At 33.1% G+C, this 22,941-nt stretch overlaps 1 protein-coding gene across 4 annotated transcripts in view; it reads right to left on the reverse strand.

Annotated features, from left to right (window-relative positions):
- The window catches only part of EPHA6 (EPH receptor A6), a 745,715-nt gene that overhangs the window by 272,011 nt on the left and 450,763 nt on the right, over positions 1 to 22,941 (reverse strand). The gene's annotated exons all lie outside the window — the stretch shown is intronic.

Consider the following 22,941-nt stretch of genomic DNA (forward strand, 5'->3'; position numbering starts at 1 on the left):
TTATTTAAATCAAGTTTCTGAACAGTAATAAACTTCCACCTATCCTGTTAAGACTATGCCTGCTGAAAGGTGAATTCCAAATTTAGATAAATCTTACACTAGGAAGACCAGAATTAAAGAATCCTGTGAAGGATCAAGCTGTATGAATTGATTTAGTGTATTTTTTTTAACAATGGAATGAAAATATAGTAAGATGATAAAGATGATAAAAAATTGTTGATGTGCCTGGTTCTTCTGCTTAACTCATTCATGATCTTTTGGCTAAATGAGCAGTTACATGTCTGCATGTAGGAAGCACACTAAAATAACTTAAAAATTTTCTTTGGCAGAACTCACTATTTGACAAAAATTGCTAGGAAAATTGAAAAATAATGTCAGAAAATCTGCATACATTTATATCTCACACCCTATACCAAAATAAGGTCAAAATGGATACAAGATTTGGTCATAAAGGATGATACCATAAACAAATTAAGAGAAAGAGGGATAATTTACCTTTCAGATCTTTGGAAAATGGAGGAATTTATGACCAAAGAAGAACTAGAGAACATTATGAAAGGTAAATGGGCAACTTTGATTACATAAATTAAAAATGGTTTGCACAAACAAAATCAACAGAAACAAGATTAAAAGGAAAGTGTAAAACTGGGAAAAAATCTTTACAAGACAGTATTTATGATAAAAATCTTATTTCTAAAATATATAAAAAACTGTCAAATTTATAAAAAAAAAAAAAGTCATTCCCCAATTGATAAATGCTTAAGGGATATGACCAGACAATTTTCAGATGATGAAATTAAAGTCATGTATAATTATATGAAAAAAATTCTCTAAATCCCTATTGATTGGAGAAATGCAAATTAAAACAACTCTGAAGTATCACCTCACACATCTCAGATTGGCTAAGATGACAGAAAAAGATGATGATAAATATTGGAGGGGATGTGGGAAAACTAGGACATTAATGCATTGTTGGTGGAATTGCAAAACAATCCAACCATTCTGGAGAACAATTTGGAACTATGCACAAAAGGCTATAAAATTGTGCATAATCTTTGACCCAAAAGTGCCATTACTGGTCTATATCCCAAGGAAATAATAAAGAAGGGAAAAGGACCCACATATGCAAACATATTTGTTACAGCTCTTCTTGTGGTAGCAAAGAATTTGAAAAGGAGTGGATACCCATCAATTGGGGAATGGATGAACAAAATGTGGTACATGAAGGCAATGGAATATTATTGCTGTACAAAAAAGGATGAACAAGTTGATTATAGAAAGCCCTGGAAAGATTTACATGAACTGATGCTGAATGAAACAAGTAGAACTAGAAATATATTGTATACAATAACAGCAAGAATGTGCAATAATCAACTATGCCTTGCTTCTTAGCAATTCAGTAATCCAAAGCAATCCCAATAGACTTTGGACAGAAAATGCCATTTGCATCCAGAAAAAAAGATCTAAGGAGACTGAATGTAAATCAACACATGCTATGTTTACTTCTTTTTTTTCTGTTTTTTATCTCTCCCATAGCTTTTCTCTCTTGCTCTGATTTTTCTCTCCCAACATGATTTATAAAGCAATGTGTATTAAAAATAAATAAACTTACTATGATAAAAAACCAGAATTTTCTTTGACTTCACTATGTGAAAACAGCTTTGAGGATTTACTATATTTATTAAGAATAATTCTTTGTTTTTGTACTATTTGACCTGCACTGTATGAGAGATTATGAGGAAACAAGAAAAACTTTCTCTATTGTCAAAGAATTTATTATCTAGTTAGAGAAATAAGACAAATATACTTGAAACAACCAGTAAGTTATGAAAATAGTCCACAATTAAGTAGTAAATTCTTCAATTGGCTATATGTTTTGGAAATTCAGATAAAGAATATTCATGAGGTTAATGAAGGCCAGAAACTTCCTTTATAAAAAGATGGGGCTTGTTTTTGTTGTTGTTCAGTCATTTTCAGTCATGTTTGACGTTTTGTGATCCCATTTGAGGTTTTTCTTGCCAAAGATACTAGCGTGATTTGCCATTTCCTTATGTAGTTCATTTTACAGATGAGGAAGCTAAGACAAACAGGGTCAAGTGACTTGCCCAGGGTCACACAGCTAGTTAAGTACAGGGTCAGCACTCTATGCATTGGGAACACAAGATTTTGCAGAGGTGAATGTTGAAAACTATTTATGCGTATGTTTAAAAATATTTAAATTATTTTTATTTAAATAAATTATTTATTTAAAAAATAAACTTAATAAGGTGGGAAGAGAAGAAATGAGGTGCAGGCAGCTTTCAGAAAAACATAGAAAGATATAAATGAACTGATACTGATTGAAATGAGCAGAATTAGGAGAATATTTACATAGTAACAGCAACATGGAACAATTATAAATATAATATGTTTATTTCTCCTCAGCAATGCAATATTCAAAGACAATTCCAAGGAACTCATAATGGAAAATGCTATCTAAGCCAAATAAAAAAAAAGAAAGAAAGAAAGAACTATGGAGTCTTAATACAGATGGAAGCACAGTATTTTCACTTCTTTTTTCCCTTTCTTGTGATTTTTCCACTTTGTTCTGTTTCTTCTTCCACAATCTGACTAATATGGAAATACGTTTAATATGATTGTCTTTGTGCCTATATCAAATTGCTTGTTGTCTTGGGGAGAGGGGAGGGAAGGGAGGGAGAAAATTCGGAGTGCAATATCTTAAAAAGATGAAGGTTGAAAACTATCTTTACATGGAATTGCAAAATACTATTAAGTAAAATAAAAATAAAACTCTGTCTCCCACAAATCTCTATAATATTTCACATTTTTTTTAATATTTCACATTTGTAAAGGGCTCATTCATGCCTAGTTTACTTTATGATCAATTGATTCAACAGAAATTTCTAGGTGCTCTGTGATTATTAAATATGAAATCCCCCCCAAAATTTACTGACCTAATAAACAATTTATTTGCTGGGGAAATATATTTGATAGGCAAGGAGAGGCCCAGGAAACAATGTAGGAAATGAATTAAATAGACTTTCATGCCTGAATAGTTATGTTATATTTATTAATTTTTCAGAAATGCATTACCTGCTTGATTATGAGTTAGTATTTGTAATTTCTTCTATTTGAGGATTGTTTCTTTTGTTATTGTATTTATAAAAGCAATAAAATGAAAAGAAGCAAAAATTATCATAATTATTAATTTTGTTAATTAACATTAGTTAAACGTCTGGGGATGGGGAGTTTGAAAGTCATGGGCTCCAAGTTACATTTCTGATTTACTATGGATAACTTCAACTCCATTAGCACAGATAACTGAAAGTTTGCTAAATACACCTGGAGGTTTAGTTGAATATTGGCATGTAAAAGAAAAAAAAAAGATGCGAACTATAGCAAACACAGAAAGGAAATAAAGAAAACTGTCCAATTACAAAGTTTATTATATATATATATATATATATATATATATATATATATATATATATATAAAAAGATAATATATGTTAGTTTTTAAAAATGTCACAAAATATACACATTGTGCAAATATATACACATAAAACATGATTGAGTTCTCTAGCAATTCCATACAAAGGTACTAAAATTTTATCCTTGCAATTATTTTAAAATCAAAGAAAGGCCATTTTTGTTTAAGTTAAATCCTAACCAGCTTTGGGATTCACTATTCTTGTGAGCATAAAACAAAGAAATTCCAGTTATTCAATACTCTTTGTAATAGTAGCTTTATTTTTTCTTTTCTTCTGAGGAGAATAATGATAAAATATAAGGGAAGTTCATCCATGCTTTCCATATTTTTCTTTCAAGATAGAAAACTTTGAAGGAGGGAGTGAGGAATTTCTGTTTTTAATATGTGATATATCTATGCACCCTAAGGTAAATGACGATTCATCTTCGGATCACCTTGATTTACCATGATGAATATTCATGGTAAAAAACATTTTCCTATTTTTCCCCATAGTAAGACTGCTGGTAGATAGAAAGATTCAGCATCAATTTAATATCTCTTATCTGCTATAAATTGCTAATCCATGGGATTTTTCTTTCACATTTCATAATGTTTCAAGTAAACTTTTAACTATAATGAAATGAATGAACTAATCTATTGTTATTTTACTAAGTGACACAACCCTGTTTTTATTTGAATTTTTTGTTGCTTGAATTCACTTATCTTATTAACACTAGGCAGGTGTTTCTTCACATGAAACATTGCATTATCATGCTGTTATCACACTCATTCTAGTGGCACCAAACATAGTTGTCTCAATTAGGAACTCTGAAAGCATTCTTTCTGTTTATTCCTGAATTTCAGTCAGAGGGCACATCTGAATCTTTGTCTTCCAAGCTAGATATGTCAGGCAGATAGATGAAAACAAACGAATTTAACCATATAGTTTCTGATACAATTGATGACAATTTTTAATGGTGGTACTTGGTAGCTTTTGGGCAGCTTAGGTGGTTCAGCAGATAGAATTCTGGAAATGCAGTCAGGAAGCCTCATCTTCTTAGATACTTTCTAGCTGTGTGACACAGTAAATTATTTAACCCTATTGGTCTCAGTTCCTAATCTATAAAAGAGTTAAAGCTGAAATGACAAACCATTCCAGTATCTTTCCCAAGAAAATTTCAAAGGAGATGACGGGAAATTGGGCATGACTGAAATGACTGAACAACAACCCAGTATCAGTAGATTTATGTGTCTGGACTTAATATGTGAATCTTAGAGGCAGAACCTGTCCTAAAAAAGCATTCATTTCAATGGAAGAGGTAATATTGAATTACTTAGGTATATACAAAGAATGTATAAAGTGGATGGAAATAATCTGAAAAAGGAAGACATTCTCATAGGTGTGAGTGTGTGAACCAGTCAAAGTCTTCTATAGAAGGTTGGAAGTGAAGTAAAACTTGAAGCAGGTAAGAAGATTAGAGATAAAAGTGAGATTTTGGCACATTCCCGTCATTTGGGACAGTAATTTCAAAGGCACAGAAATGGAAGATGGAATGTCTTGTTCGAGGAACTTCAAGTAGTCCAGAATGGCAAGGAAGTAGCGTGTGTAGAAGGAAATAGAGCTTTAATAGTTAGAGGTGAGAAGGATCCAGATTATGAGAAACTTTAAATGCCAAACTGAGAACTTTATATTTGATCCTGCAGATAAGGAACCACTGAATACTGAGTAGAGAGATGATATGATCAGATATATGCTTCAGAAAAATCCCCATGGTACTTCAGTAGTTTAGAATGGGAGAGATTTGGAGCAGGGAGATTACCTAATTAGAAGAACTACACAACAGTTTAGGAAATAGGTGACGAAAATCTGAACTAGGGCTTTCTCACAGTCTTCACATAAAAGAGAGGAGAGACTGGATAAGAGATTTCAGTAATAATCAGATTAAATGATGATTTCTTAAGGATGGGGGAGGCGTGGCTATATTTGTAGGTACAGAAGAGTGAGTATAGAGAGAGAGATGGAAGAGAAGAGAAAAATTTTCTGGAGCAGTCTGGAAATGTCTGATTGGTGTTAGATTAGGAGGAAGGCAGTTCTAGTGTCATGTGATCAGGAAGATATCATACTAGATATTTTTCTGTTTCTTATGACATGTCACACATTTCCAAAAAATAAATTAGCTACCTAAGATAAAACGACTTTATCTGTTTTCATGGTCTAAGATACCTATCTAAAAGCCAAAAGAAGGAAACAAAATAAACAAAAAAACTCCCCTAAACTCAGGAAATGATACTCGATGATTCTGAACTCATTTATTATCCCTGCTTTCCCTCCCATGCTACCAACAGCAAAACTATATTAGCAGACCCAATATGACACAGGCTTACATGAAAGTGCACACCTAGACTCTCATCCCTATTCCTTTTTTCAGTGCTATGGATTCAGGTTGAGGAAATTTGCTAAAGTCCTAATAGCTAGCTTCACCATATCCCCTTTAGGAGCTGGAAATTACAACATGGAAGTACCAGTGCTGCAAAATTCTGAACTGCTGGTACTAGGGAAAATAAGCTCTGAACTGCCAGTGTTGGGTGAGAGAACTGAGGAACAAGAGTAGGACAGGTCCTTAGGACATAACCTGTATATGGGAGATGTACAGCACTCCTCTAAGCCTGAAGAAAAGGACACAGCATCCAGTTCTGACCAACACTTCAATTAGGGTGAGACTTTGTGAGTTGCCCAGTATGGGAAGAAGCTGAATTACTCTGAAATCCAGTCCCACAAAGAAAGCACAATCAGAGTGCAGGTAGTCAGGCATAAAGAAATAAGGAAAATAATAAAAAGAAAACACTGAAAGTATCAAAATATTCAGAAGGAAGAAAATTCAGGTTTAGAAAGAGAGTCATGAGGCTGAGGGGGCAGAGTACTCTTGGACTGAGTCTTGAAGGAAGCTAAAAATTCTAAGAGATGAAGTTGAGTAAAGTATTATAGTATTTCATTAGTATTACATTTATACAAATAAAAAGTATTACATGAGATTTATAAGACATACATGCAACCCCCATAGTAGTCTGTTCCCTGTGTTTTCCTATCTGTTAGACTTATTATCAAATACTTTTCCCTTTCCCCCATTAAAAAATTCAAACATCATGAACCTAATTATAAATATACTAGAATCTATGTTTGGTTCTGAGTAACATATAAAAGATAGAACTAGAGGAGACCAACCTTGGAAGAAAAACTGGCACTTCTAAATTAGAATGATAAATGAGCAATGTGAGGTTTCAGCCCTTCTCCTTTCCATACCTCCCTCCTCCTACTTTGTAGTAGATATTGGTGAGCTTTTTGATGAGAAGTATTTACACCAAGTGCACAAATAGCTTTCCTTCCACTCTGTCATAACTATATAACTTAATCACGTTCTTCCATAAATCTGACTTGAAAATACAACCATCAAGCTGGTGACTTTCTACTATGTCAGGGCTTCTTAACTTTTTCAATATCATGTGTCCCCTTTCAAAATAATATTTTTAAATGCATAAAGTACACAGGATTACATAGAAAAACAATAATATTAAAATGCAATCATCAAATTTTAAAAAAAGAACACTCAAAAATTTTGAATTACAAGTAGATAATTCAGCAGGATAATTCAGCAATAACAGCAGAGGTAAGTATGACCCCCATATCTAGCAATTGAATTCAGACAAAATAAAGGAAATTATAAAATAATTTATTATAATAAAATTATAAAATAAAATAAAAACCAAAATAAGGAATTCAGGCATAATTCACTGCAAAATAAGGGAAAATGAACCAATGTTTGAGGGAACAGAGGATCCTGGAGAATTTGAGAGGGATATGGACTATTCTTGAATGGTTTAAAAGAGAAATGAGATATGAGAGGAGAAACTATGTCTTGTACAGCAAAACTAATGAACAGAATAGAAAAATTGGAATCTTAAATGGCAAGTTTTATCAAAGAACCAAAAAATAAATAAAAATTTAAAAAACCCAAGAGATTGGGAATGCAAATACACAGATGTGCAAGACAATTTAGAAGAAAAGCAACCCTCCAAAAAGCAATAATCCTCCTCCCCACAACAAACATAAAATAAAATATGCTCACTATGAAAACAAAATACATTGAAATTGAACACAGAATGAAGAGAGACAACTTAAGAATCATGAATTTCCCAGAAGAATACAACAGGATAAAAAAAATACTTTATCATTACAATGAAGGAAATAATAGGAAAGAATTATGCAGAACTTTTCAATATAGATAATGTAATTACAGTGGAAAGTATTCATAGTTTGCTTCCCAAAAAAACCAATAACAACAACAATGCTAAGGCTACAACACAAAGTTGTTAAGTTTAACAGTTCAATTCAGAAATAACAAGTTTTGCAAGCCATTATTTGCAAGGACCTTCAAATATACAGAAAAGGATATTTGAATAATGGCAAGGCTAGTGGAATAATATGTTCTGAAGAGCAATGGAACTTGAAATACAACTCTGGGTTGTAATGTTCTTAGTGGTTTTCTGGAGGTCTCTGGGGTAGCCTTCTTTTCAGATGAGTAATCATCACAAGAATAGCCAGGTGTTAAAGTCCAAAATTCTTTATTGTTGCCTTCGCCTGGTGCTCAGCTAGTTTTATCGTGGCCTTCAGAGGGGATTTGGTTTCAGTGGAGAAAATGCAGGAGGACAAGCCAACCACCATAAGGCTGATGAAGATGGAATGAATCTCTCTCCTTGACTCCAAGAGCTTGAGCTACCGCATCCAGTCTGTTAGTCTTCTCTGGCTCTCCTCTGGCTGAGGCTCTCAGTTTATATGCTCTCTTATAATTACATTTTCATAGGTGTGAATCTTGTAGAACTATTTTAAGTACTAAGTACATATACTGAATTGGAGAACTATTAATCACCATGCTAAACTAGATAACTGTTGTCTTTATCAATTCCACTGACTTAACACCTTGTAAGAATCCTTGTTTAAAGTTCTGGCCCATGACACTGGGTAATGTATCCTGCATATCTGAATTTAAGTATAATGTACACAAAAGACGAACATTCTATAATGAAGAAGAATTTGAACCATTTTTACAAAGAAAACCAGAACTGAAGAGATTATGTTCCAAACTGCAGAAATGCAGAAGGCAGCAGCAAGGATAATAATAGTAATGGAGTGACAACAAAGAGAGACCAGTAGGGTGGAGGTAGGGTGAGGGTGGAAATGTAGTAGAGGTAAAAGCGAAGAGGCAGATGGGGTATTATGGATGGAATCTGTTGACATTTGCCTTTAGGTGAATTTTTCTTCAGGGGAATGATATTGCAATATAGGAGGAGGGTGCAGAAAAAGGAAGGATGAGAGCAGGAAGATGGAGAGGAATAAGCAATATGTGAGGGCCAACTCAATAGCTAGAAATGAGGGGGAAATGATTTCTGTAGTTTCAGAAGGAAAAGATTAAAAAGAGAATCAAGATTAAGTAGTGTAGAGTGCAGTTTGATTCAATAAAGCATGGAGAGAAGGAAGGAAAAAAAACATGGAGGAGAAAATAATATAATCAGTGCAAGGATGATAGTCTGGGAAAGAACTAAGGAGTAAAGGGAATAGAGGGCAAAATGAAGAAGTTGAAGAAGAGAGATAAGGAGTCTTAAGGCATAGGGAAGGAGAGAATGACAAAATATTTGTTCATATATTTATATATGAATTTTATAGTTAATGAACAACTATGTGGAATATTTGTAGGTAATAACAGAGGTGATTATCTGTATGTAAGATCAAGTATTTTTTGCATCATTGTACCCTTTGCCATCCTAGTTAAAGTCTATATTCTTCTCAGAATAATGTTTGTTATTGACATTCATAATAGAAGAAAATATTGAATTCCAGTTGGAGGTTAGTGAAAATAGAAAGCTAATCTGCCCTCACCTCACCTTTCCTGCTCCCTCTGCCACATTCAACTCTACAAACGTGCTGAAATTTATATAGGTCTAGGAGAATAGGTTACAAACGTCAGGATTATAGTTAATATATTTTACAAGCAATTTCTCTTGTTAAAATAAGATTATGAGGGAGGCCTACCAAGTCTAAGTTAAAAAGAGACTTGTGTAATTTACTGATAATCTTGGGAGGTATCTGAGACTTTAAGTTAGATAACTAAACTTGCTAGACATATACTTATTCCTCATTTTGTTTTTATTATGCAGATGGCTAGAGTAATTACTTGCTTTAGTCTAATTATATATACTAAGTCTAGGTGGAGGTGACAGAAATGTATTTAGTAGGTACCACGGGAATTCAAAATGTCTGCTGAGTAGTGAGGACAGGCAAGGAAAGGGAAAGTAAGAAAACGAGAATGTAAGATTTTCAGTAGGTTCCTAGATTTATTATTTATTTCTGGGGCAACTCGGTGCTAGAGTCAAGAAGATTTGAGTTCAAATTCAAACTTACAAGCTGTGAGACCCTGGGCAAATCATTTAACCTTCTTTTACTTCACCTTTTCTCATTCTTAAAATGGACATAATAATAGCACCTTTCTCTCAAGGTTATTGTGAAGATAAAATGAGATAATATGTGAAAAGGGCTTAGCACAGTCCTTGGTACATGGTAGACACTCTATAAATGCTATCTATCTATCTATTATTATTGTTATTATATCTTTTGGTAAATCCCATTATTATTAATGATTATTAGAATATGAACCGATCTGATGATATAAAAATCAAGAACGAAATATTGGAATCCTCCATATTATTAATGTTATCCATTTTCTCCCAGATAAATACCTCATACACTTGAATTGATATTGTTGAGAGATCTACTTGAAGAAGTTTGATTCAATAGTTAATTGAAATCTAAAAATTTCCCTATACAACTCATTAGGAAACTAACTAAATACCCAAGCATTTCTATTGCTCTTGTTTCCAAAGTTTCTACATAGTCAACTATAAGGTGATAACTTAGGATGAAGAAGCTCTGGCTTCCCTTTTTGGTTCTACCATTTGCTGGTTTTGTGATTTGGGGAAATAATTTTTATTTCAAAGATCTGATAAGTTAAATACCTTTTCTTTTTACCTCTTAAGAAATAAAGATTAATGGATTAATATGTTCAAAGTACTTTAAGTTCCTCAGAAGAAAATGTCTTTTTCTTTTTGTTCTTGTCTTCTTCTTCTTGTTGTTGTTCTCCTCCTCCTCTTTCTTTTCCTTCTCTTCTTCCTTCTTCTTTTTCTTCTTCTCAATCTTTTGGGGGATTGCCTTCCCTTTAGTATTTATAGTTTGTTAGTTTAGTAGTTAGTTAGTTTAGTAGTTGTTAGTAGTAGTTTAGTAGTATATAGTAGTTATATATTAAGATCAAACACTTTAAGGCAAATTCACCTTGAGGCTCAAGGATGAGGCCAATAGAAAGAATATTTCTGTGACCCATTTGGAGTTCTTGAACATTCTAAAACAATAACGACCTGATTCTTCTCTGACTAATTTAAATGATGGAAATGCTAGCAATGAATTATTTTCACTCTTCCTAATCCAAGCCACTTCTTTATAATTTAAAAATGATAAACTTAGTAACATATTGAGGGAGGTGACCAGGTCTGTGACTTCATCAGTATTGGGAACTCCAGGAGTAGTTCCATGTCACCAATACTAATCAACAACTTAGAATCATAGGGAGTTACCTGAGCTGCTGGGAGTCTAAATAATTGCCTCACTGTTATATAGTTAAATGCGTCAGAATTCAATTACTCTATTCAGGCTACGCTGCCTCTCTGTGTTCAGTCATTTTTCATTTGTATCTCACCTTTCCTAATTCCATTTGGGGTTTTCTTGGCAAGGATATTGGAGTTTTTACTATTTCCTTTTTCAATTCATTTTCCAGATGAGGTAGCTGAGGCAGGATTTATGCTTAATGCTTAGTACTCTATCCACTGTACTATCTATATTTCTAATTAATGCCAATAACTCCTAAAATATGAAATAAAATTAACTACATAAAACTTTTAATTTGAACTATTTATAATTTTATTATAAAAAATAGTATAATAAACATTTTTAAAAGTCTTTTTTCTGCTGATAATATGCTGTTAAATACACAACCAAGTAAATCGGAGTAGTCTCATTTTTAGCCTATTATTAACATCTAATTCTTTAAAAAAAAAAGTACTCATTAAAACATTTTAAGTCCTGTTACACACCTGACAGTAACTAACAAATGATGTCATTTAACTCAATATGTGGAAGTCTCTGGAAAAGCTCAATAAGACATTTTGAAGCATGAACAGTCATCACAATGAAGAACCAAGTGTTTTGACAGGCATGACTAAGAGCAGAGATTGGACTGTCAGTTGTAGATGGTCATGAATGGTTTTACAAAAGCAGAAAAGCATATCTTTAGGAACCCAGAGATAAATTTAAAAAGTCTAAAGAATCTTGGTACAAAGATTATTCCAGAGCTCCAAATACCTGAATAAGATGCTCAAAGCATCTTTGTCACTGGATCTAGTGGGTTATAAATAAACCAGAAATGAAAAATCGAAAAATTTTCTAAAAACTAAAGATTGCAGTTGGATGACAATATACACCATTATAAGTGAATACTTCAAGAACTTAAATAGTAAATCTGCTATGTGCAAACCTTGAACTCATCCTTTACATTTCCTTTTTCTTACTTTAAATCTAATCAGTTGCTAAGTCTAGGCATTTTATTTTTCTAACATCTTTCTATATCCAACTCCTCCTTTCTATTGCAAATACAATCAGCAAATTTCAGGTCATCCCTTCTGACCCAGATTATTGTAACAATAACAACCACAACTAACTTCTATACAGGTCTGCAAATTTGATAAGTTCTTTTATGTATGCTGTCTCATTTGAATTTTACAATTCCATGAGCTAAATGTTAAAAGTTATATATGTCTGAGACAAGAAAACCAAGACTCCAAGATCTTAAATGACTTGCTTATGGTAAAATAGATAGTAAACGTTGAAACAAATATTTAACAGCTATTTAATTTCATCAAAAAATGAAAACAAAAGTTTTATGATGAATGTACTATGTGGAAGGCATTGTATAAAGTCCTTGTTAGGATTTCTTTTGTTGTCATTTCTAGTACTCTATATAACACCTAGTAAAATTTTAGCTACTTGGTTATTTAATATATCTATTACCTTTTATCTGTGTTTCTCTCTCCCTCCTTTTCTCTCTGTTTATCCAGGCCCAGATTTCCCCTTGAACTTCAGTTATGTATCATCACTTGATTATGTAACTTTCAAACTTAATGCCTTGGAGACATCTTAAACTCAGTATGTCTAAACAGAACTCATTATTTTTTCTCTAAACACTCCTCTCTTACAAACTTCTTTTCTGTTGCAGGCATTGTAATCCTTTTTGGTATCATTGGTTTATAATAACTTCACATACCTACACAAATGCCAACAACATCTCTAATATACTATCCCTTCTCTCTGTTTATACAACTACTTGTGTAGTTCAGGCCCTCATCAACTTTCACCTAGTAATTCTTCTTGACTTAAGTTTCTTCACACTCTAGTCAGTCCATTAGATTGCTGCCTAAGTAATTTTCCTTAAATACAGATTTCCCCATGTTTTCCTATTCAACCAGTTTCCTAATTCTACATTAAAATCCTACATTAAAATACAATACAAATGCCTGTTAAGGTTTTGTACAACTTTGTCCCAAACTATCAGTAAAGCCTAATAGAAATTATTCTTCATCCCACATTTTTCAATATACCCATTCAAGGCTTCTCTCTGTTTTTCATACATGATGCTCCATCTATTTTTGTGCTTTGCTTTGGTTATATATACATGTCTGGACAACACTCCCAGATCAGCGCATTTCTTTCCTTATTTTTTAGACACTCATCTGCAGCATTAAACCTTTCCTGACAAACCCAAAGACCCCAGCTTTTGGGATAAGAACTTACTGTTTGACAAAAATTGCTAGGAAAATTGGAAATTAATATGGCAGAAACTAGGCATTGATCCACACTTAACACTGTACACCAAGATAAGGTCAAAATGGGTTCATGATCTAGGCATAAAGAATGAGATTATAAATAAATTAGAGGAACATAGGATAGTTTACCTCTCAGACCTGTGGAAGAGGAAGGAATTTATGACCAAAGAAGAACAAAGATCATTACTGATCACAAAATAGAAAATTTCGACTATACCAAACTGAAAAGTTTTTGTACAGACAAAACTAATGCAGACAAGATTAGAAGGGAAGCAATAAACTGGGAAAATATTTTTACAGTCAAAGGTTCTGATAAAGGCCTCATTTCCAAAATATATAGAGAATTAATTCTAATTTATAAAAAATCAAGCCATTCTCCAGTTGATAAATGGTCAAAGGATATGAACAGACAATTCTCAGATGAAGAAATTGAAACTATTTCTAGCCATATGAAAAGATGCTCCAAGTCACTATTAATCAGAGAAATGCAAATTAAGAGAACTCTGAGATACCACTACACACATGTCAGACTGGCTAGAATGACAGGGAAAGATAATGTGGAATGTTGGAAGGGATGTGGGAAAACAGGGACACTAATACATTGTTGGTGGAATTGTGAACACATCCAGCCATTCTGGAGAGCAATTTGGAACTATGCCCAAAAAATTATCAAACTGTGCATACCTTTTGATCCAGCAGTGTTACTACTGTGCTTATATCCCAAAGAGATCATAAAGAAGGGAAAGGGACCTGTATGTGCACGAATGTTTGTGGCAGCCCTCTTTGTAGTGGCTAGAAACTGGAAATTGAGTGGATGCCCACCAATTGGAAAATGGCTGAATAAATTGTAGTATATGAATATTATGGAATATAATTGTTCTGTAAGAAATGACCAACAGGATGATTTCAGAAAGGCCTGGAGAGACTTACACAAACTGATGCTGAGTGAAACGAGCAGGGCCGAGAGATCATTATATACTTCAACAACAATACTATATGATGACCATTTCTGATGGAGTTGGCCATCCTCAGCAATGAGATCAACCAAATCATTTCCAATGGAGCAGTAATGAACTGAACCAGCTACGCCCAGCGAAAGAACTCTGGGAGATGACTAAAAACCATTACATTGAATTCCCAATCTGTATATTTTTTGCCCACCTGCATTTTGGATTTCCTTCACAGGCTAATTGTACAATATTTCAGAGTCCTATTCTTTTTGTACAGCAATATAACAATTTGATCATGTATACTTATTGTGTATCTAATTTATATTTTAATATATTTAACATCTACTGGTCATTCTGCCATCTGATGGAGGGGGGTGGGGGGAAAAGGGGGAAAAATTGGAACAAGAGGTTTGGCAATTGTCAATGCTGTAAAGTTACCCATACATATAACCTGTAAATAAAAGGCTATTAAATTAAAAAAAAAAAAGAAAAACCTATTAATGTTTACTAAAATAACAACAAAAAAAACCTTTCCTAACTCTCCTCCCCCCATTCCAACTACTCCCTCTGAAATTAGTTTGAATTTAACTACTTTGTATATATTTGTATTTTTGTAGTAGCTATCCATAAATATATATGCGCATAAAGGTATACATATATATATATATATATATATATTCATTATCTCCCCATTGAAATATAAGTTTAATGTGAGTAGAAATTATTTGTGTTTGCATTCTTGATGTATATCTATATAGAACATAAAGATTGTACAATGGAGATACTTAATAGATAATTGTTAATTAGTCTGTTCCTCTGTAATAGTCTCCAAAATGATTTTCCTTCCTTATCTAGCTCCCTTTTCCAATCTCTGTTTCATATTATGTCCAGATAATTTTCCAAATAAATCTGACTTTTCACTCAATTTTTCATTGTCACAAACTTTAAACTCCTGATTCTTGCATTTATTACTCATCACAATCTGACTCCATTCTACCTTTTCAGCTTTATTCCCTACCAGTCCCTTAAATATAGTCTATGTTTTAAACCAAATTGAACTATTCTTTCTTCCAAATTCTCAATCTATTACATTCCATGTATGGGCCTTTGTTCACCATAGCCATTCTCTATCATAGCTAGAACAGACTCTCCATACTTATTTTCATTTATTGAAATCTTTTTTTCTTCAAGTACACAACGCCCACTAAGGTGCCAAGTGTCACCTTCTGAATAATGCTTTCCCTAATATCCTCCAGCCTACTAATATGAAAGTATCCTTATATTTTTCCCATATCAATTGGCTTGAATGTCTCCTGTCTACTTTTTGTTTAACTCTTTCTCTTGCATTATTGTTCTTTATGTATTTGTTTTCCAATCCTTTTCTCTTTTTTTTAAGTTCCCTTAAGATTTTAAGTTCCCTTAAGGCAAAGATAGTAATTTTGCTTTTCTTTGCATCCCTAGCACGTTGCACAGTACCTCACACATAGTAAAGGTTAAAAAAAAAGTTTATTAAAGAAGTACTATATATTGGGTAGTTAATTGGTATATTGGATAAAGTGTTGGGCCTGGATTAAGGAAGATTCGTTTTCATAAGTTTAAAATATGGCCTCAGATCTTTACCAACTTTGTGATCCTGATCAAGTCACTTAATCTCTATCTGCCTTCATTTCCTCATTTGTAACATGAGTTGGAGAAGGAAATGGCAAAACATTTCAATGTCTTTGTCAAGAAAACCCCAAATGGGGTCATAAAGAGTCAGACATGACTGAAATGACTGAATAATACTGTGGATTTCTTTCTCAAAATGTTATAAAAGGAAGAGAGATACTGGATAATAGGTATTGGAGATGTAAACTTGAGTAAAGGACTTTTTAAAGCTGGGGAAAATATGGATAAGTTTGTAGGTAGTAAGAAGAAAAAATATACATAATAGAAAGGCTAAGTTGTTCATCCTTTGTTTTAAAAAGTACCAATGATGGGATAGTTAGGTGGTGTAGTGGATAGAGCAGCAACCCTGAAGTCAGGAGGACCTGAGTTCAAATCTGACCTCAGACACTTAACACTTCCTGGCTGTGTGATCTTGGGCAAGTCACTTAACCCCAATTGCCTCAGCAGGAAAAAAAAAAAAAACAAGTACCAATGACATCAAGAAGTGATGTCTTGACTTTCATGTGAATTGAATTTAAGTGAGGTAGAGTTGCCCAAAGTTGTCAGACTTTGTAAAACAAAAATTAAGATAACTAGTGATAGCCTTGGAGGCAATGGTTTAGCTTGGTGTCTTTCATTACTCCAAAGAAGCTGCTTTAGCTACCTTCAAGGCCATAAGGAATGAATTGTTTTCTTTTGCCCATTCTGCTGGAAGAAATCTTCATATGCTTGGGTTAGACATTCCCCTAAATCAAGGACAGTTTTGAGGCCTGTGGATTTGGAATTGAGGTTCATGGAAAAACCTTGGCAAGATGTTGGGCAATCTATCAGAGACAGGAATGAGAACAGATATAGTAAGGAAAATGACTGAGCTTCAAGAGGAAGAAGAAATCTTTTACTATATGTTTGTTATATGAAAAACATTGGATAATAATTTTATCACTTCCTATTATAACTGCTTGACTTTGGGAAAGTTATTTTTACCTCCCATTGAAATGGGGCCTCATGTTTTCATCTGAAAAAGGAGGGGGTTTATGTTGGATGCTGACTCTTTCCAACTCTAATGTGGAATTCTGAGAAGGTCCTTAATATCTATTGAATTTCAAAACACAGCTACTAAAGGAAAAAAATACAAATAGGAGGGGGCTATTGTTTACAAAAACATTATTTCATGCAAGAAACAAAATTTGAAAATTTATATTACAAAATAGAAGCTGCCAAATACTTATAAAAACCAATCATATGAAAGTTTAGAGTAGGATGAGACATTGTCTAGCTGGGCAGGGGACAGGGAAATTTTGAACATAAATGCATCATTTGAGCTGGGTCTTGAAAGATGGGTAAAAGTTCAGTAGTTAGATAGTAGGACATCTCAAAGCCATAGTCATAGGAAAGTAAAAATATATTAATATAGAAACGTTTTTCTGGAACAACATCAAAGAGAGAATAGTATGAGATAAACTTGGAAATATAGATTAGAGTTAAATTATGGAAGGCCTTGATTGTAAATTATAGAATATAGATGAATGTGTATTGAAGAAGCAATGAGGGTCATCAAAACTACTATCATCCAAATCCCAAACTTGAAAGGCATCAAAAGATCTTAACATTAACTGGACTAATCTGTTTAAGCAGGTAGGTAGCTCACTTGATAGAGCTGGACTTAGGAGTCAGGAATACCTGAATTCAAATCCAGCCTCTGACACTTAACAATTGTGTGACCATGGAGAAGTTACTTTTGCTTTGCCTCAGTTTATTTCTCTGTAAAATGGGACTTTTTAATAATATACTTACTGTTCAGGGTTATTGTGAAGATTGAATGTGATAATATTTGAAAAGGACTTTGAAACTCTTAAAATGCTTGTAAATACTATCATTATTGCCATCATTATCATCGAGCAAAATCTTATTTATATTTATTCTGATAATCCTTTTTACAGCTCAGAGACTTTTTCTATGCTTAATTAAATAGAGAAGAAAAAGGGTTGAAGAGGAGATGATCACAATGCAAATGAAGAGAAAATTTGGGGATAAGGATAGAATATAAATGGTAGTAGGATAGAAAATAAAAATTAGGGGAATTTAAGAATTCAAGATCTTAGAAGTGATGGATTTACAAATAATGTTAAGTTTTAACAGATGGGTAAACTGTTACATAACTGAAGTAGAATAAAGGTTCATTAAGGACTTACTGGATGAAGAAAAATGTTGTTAGCTTGTGTTAATGACAGTATGGAAAGGGGAAGAATATGCTAGCAGATAAGTGACAATAATGAGAACAGGAAGTTGTTTCTAAATCATAGTGGCAGAGTAATAATCTAAAATTTACAATGGAGAATAAGAAGAATACTGACATCCCCTTCCAGCCATTGTAATTCATGGAGAATGGCAAAAAAGGACATTAAGTGGAGGAGACTGCAAGAAATGTAGTGTGCCAGGAGAATCCAAGTTTCATTTAATTAGATATATTTGATGATATAAAAAATGTAGGAGAGTTTAGTTAGGAATGCAGAGTAATGTAGGAAAAAACAGAAAAGTGTGGGAGAGTGGAATAGAAGTTGTAGTGGAAAATGGCACAGTGGAAAAGTCTGTAATCTTTTCTAATAGGTATGAAGTAAAGCTCAACTGGATCAGAATTAAATAAAAGAAGATAGTAATGAGATAGAACTAGTGCCTTAGAATGAAATATTAGATGACAGAGATGAAGGAATTTGAAAGTTGGGTGATATATTTAAGGAGAATATTAATATTTAGAAAGATTGAGAGCTGAATACATAGAATTAAAGATGTTAGTGAAATTAATAAGATTGCAAATTCATAATATGAATGTTAGCCAATATATAAGCCCAACATTTCTTGTCTGATGATCAATTCAGAATTTTTGCATGACAGAGTAAGGGTTAGAAATATATATATATATATATGTAATGCCTACGAGATGTCTAGTTTCTTAGTATTTACAAATTAACACAAACTTATATTTAGCAGTTTTCTTTGTCTTTCTTAGGGATAATAATCAAGATATATGTTTTAAAAATCATACTACCTATGTTGGTTGTTCAAGATACAAAAATGCACCCACTTTGAGAAATGTCATTTAAAAAAGTCAAAATATAGATATTATTATTCAAATATCCTCCTTTAATTTTTGGGTTTTTTTAAGGTCCCATTTCTTCAAGAAGAGTTTAAAATACAATTTATGGCCTAGTATTTGGGTGCTTTCATAGTTAACATATTACTTCACAATGTCATTACTTCCACACTTTTTATATTAGGACCCATATGACAAATTTATATTTGAATTTTCTTCCAGGTATACATTGTTAAGGGAGATTCATTTGTCCTATTTTTTTCAAATACAAACTGATAATGCCAATTTTTATTTTGGTTTTAATTTAGTTCATTCAATTTGACATTATGGTTAAGCCTTATAGTTTCTTGCTTCCATATCTTTGCTCATGTAATACTCTTTGTCTGGAATGTCTTCCTCTGCTTCCGTATGTTAAATTTTATTCATACTTTCAAGCATGTTCTCTTAAATGCCTTTTTAAGAAGTAGACAAGGTTTAAGTCCTAAATAAGTCAATCCTACTTACTGTACAAAGACAGCAGGAACATTAATAAGGGTTTAAGAAAGCTCCTTTTTTAGAAGTGTTCCTTCAAAGAGTCATGGCTGAAGTCTCTAAAATAGCTAATAATATTTAAGGAAATGAAATAGTGTTAAATATTTAAATTCATATTTAGATGATACGTAGGCTAACATTGAAAACAGAAAATATCTTTTATCAAATTAAGTGTGTCCTGTTTCATTTCTATTTCAACAAAAATGTATACATGTCTAATCTATTAGTGTAAAATACTTTAGATATAGATAAGATACATATATCTGTCTTCACAGAACTTATAGTTAAGTAAGGAGATAAGATATGATGATAAATATAATACTTTATAAATCCATTTTTGTGATGCTGTAAACTCTCTGATAAAGAAAATTCTCTCTACCAATACATATCAGAAATTATTCTGCAACTTAATTGTCTTAGAAAGATGCCTAAGACAGAGAGTATATGTGACATTCCCAGGGACACAATTATCATGTTTCAGAGATAAGACTTGAATTCAGATCATGTTGGTTACAATTCTAGCTAGCTAATCTGTAAGCCATGCTCTCTGTCTATTGAATTAAAGAGATATAGAGCAAAGCTCCATATGAAGGTTGAAGAGGAAGTATTTTACCAGTTGAGGAGAAATATGGTCCAAGGAAGAGATAGCATGTGAGTTGAGAATTCAGTAATCATAGGATTTCAACAGGGAACATTCTAAACGTAGGGAAGTGCATAGAGAAAAGGCAAGCTTTGGAAGTACAAACACACAAGGCTTGTTTTGGGGTATCAAGATAAGTAGTTTGGTTGCAAGATCAAGTATATAGAGGGATAATACAAGTTAATATTTTTAAAAGATGGTATTAGATTGTAGAATGCTTTCCATATCAAGGAAAAAACTTTAATGTTTACTTGGGAAGCAAAAGGCAATCTGATGAGGATTTTTCTCAATAACATAATTTTTGATAAAGCAAAATTTCTGGCACTGGTATAAACAGGTTGATTAAAGAGGATAGAGGCCATTATGGTCCAGGAGAGAAGTCATGGAGAATTGAAATAGGCTGGTAATTGTGTAAAAATGAAAGAAGGTTGTAGAGGTTGAATTGACACAACTCAGTAATTAATTATGTATGATAGGCGAGTGAGAGGGAAAAGTCAAAGATGACATTAAAGTTGAGAATTTACCAGAATAGAACTGAAAGAAATGGAAAATATGATAAGCTCAATTTTTTGAATATGTTGAATGTGAGGAGCTACTGAATCATCCAGGTAGAGATGCATTATGGACATTTGGATATAAGATCTTAGAGCAGAGAAGAGGTTAAGGCTGGTGCTATGGGGATTTGGGTTTAGTATGCAGAGAAGTTGTAGTTGAAGTTCTTTGATTGCCATCAGCAAGAAAGAGACAATATTGAGAAAAGAAAAACAGGATGGGATGCAAAAGGTAAATGAAGGGAAGGGAGGAGGAAATAAAAAGCAAGGAAAAGTGGTCCAAAGGCAAGTCTATAAAGAACAGCAAAGAAGACTGAAAAGGAGAAGTTAAGTTGGATGAAAACAAGGAGATTTGGATGTCTCTCAAGCAAAGAGAGAAAGAAAGCTATTATACTCGGTAGCTGTGGAAGATTAGGGAGCCTAGATAATTGTATTTCACTGAAATTGGTGATGCAGAGGTCACCAATGATAATAATTCAGGAACATTTTCTGCTACATCACTGTAAGCTCTACTTGCTTTCCTGAAATAGGAAGACAAAAGGCACAAGAGAGATTTTCTTTTTAAGAAATCATTAGCACAGGGAGTTCTTGGTGTGGAATTGTCTTCCACTTATATGGATAATCATATGAGAGGGTGGACAGGCACTGAAAAATTAAATGAATTGCCTCTGTTTACCCAATTAGTATGTAGCATAGTTAGGACTTAAAGCCAGGTCTTCTTGATTTCAAGGTTAGTCCTCAATCTATCTCAGCTTCTCATAAAATTGAATTTATAGCAGCAGTAAAGCATATGATTTGAACATCTCTGCCAACTGATATCTCCATGATTAGGACTGTTTGCTCAGATGCCAGAAACATCACTTCATCAGGAAAGTAAGAGATTTGGGTTAGGTGATTTCCAAGGTTCTGTCTAGTTATGAAATTTCATGAGCACATACACACATATATAAATATATACATGCACACATTCACATGACAAATGGCTAGAAAAATAGCTAATTATCAACTTGATGCAACTTATTTTCCAAGTTCAAGGCAAGAGCCTCTTAATTCCTTTCCCTGATTCAAGTTTATCTTCTCTCTTAAGTTCCACACAGCTGTCAAAGCAATTTTCCCAAAGGGTAGGTCTGTTTGTGGCAAGTCTTGCTGTGAGATTGTGTATTTATTGAGAAAATAGAAAAACTCTGTTATTCTCTTATTTTTCTATGAATATATCATCTTCTGTTTATCATTTTAATACCCTTCATAACCTAGCTGGGTACAGTTAAACTGGCTTTCTCTCTGTCTCCTATCTCTGTGTTTTGCATTGGCTGTTTTGCATACCTGAATATATTCCTACCTCACATGCACCTCTTAGAAGTTCTATTCCATTCCATCAGCCTCAATGAGGCCTTTCCTAACTTCTTCAGAGATGGTTATATGCCAGAAAGTACAGTATGAGCATTACTGGCATATATGGCATATACTGGCAGATACTGGCATATAACCATCTCTTTCTATTCCTAGCTCACTCTTTTTTTTTTTTTGATTCTGAAGTTCTATTCTAATGAGGTACATTTAAAGATCTAGCATCATACCATGTAGGTTGACCTTCCATGGAGCAGGGCTCCTGCTTTCTACCAAGCTCCTTATTCTTATTATTATCTCTTAGCTATTCTTAGTACAGTCCCTGTCCCTGTAGAGAACCAAATTGATGTAGTGTTATTAAACACAGTCTTATTAAAGATAAACTAGTATTTATAAACTTAAAATATTTATGGTAAGAATGAATATTATTATGGAAAATCACTTCATGTCAAAATCCCATCCACTTTTCTTTAGGGAAAAAGAAAACTTCTATTTTAATTTTTAAAAATTAACAAGTATTTTCTCTCCTTCTTAACTCTCCCTTGGGGGGGAACCACAAAACTTTTCTAACAAACATGCATAATCAAAGAAAATGAATTTCTGCATTGACCAAAAATGTTTAACTTCCAAAGCATTCCTATCTGTTGTTCTTAGGGGTATGTAATGTTCTCTCTAAAATGTAATATTCTCTGTTGAGGTCTCTGGAGGCAGCCTTCATTTCAGTTCAGTAATCACCA

The sequence above is a fragment of the Sarcophilus harrisii genome, chromosome 3 (assembly GCF_902635505.1).
Source record: "Sarcophilus harrisii chromosome 3, mSarHar1.11, whole genome shotgun sequence".
NCBI lineage: Eukaryota > Metazoa > Chordata > Mammalia > Dasyuromorphia > Dasyuridae > Sarcophilus > Sarcophilus harrisii.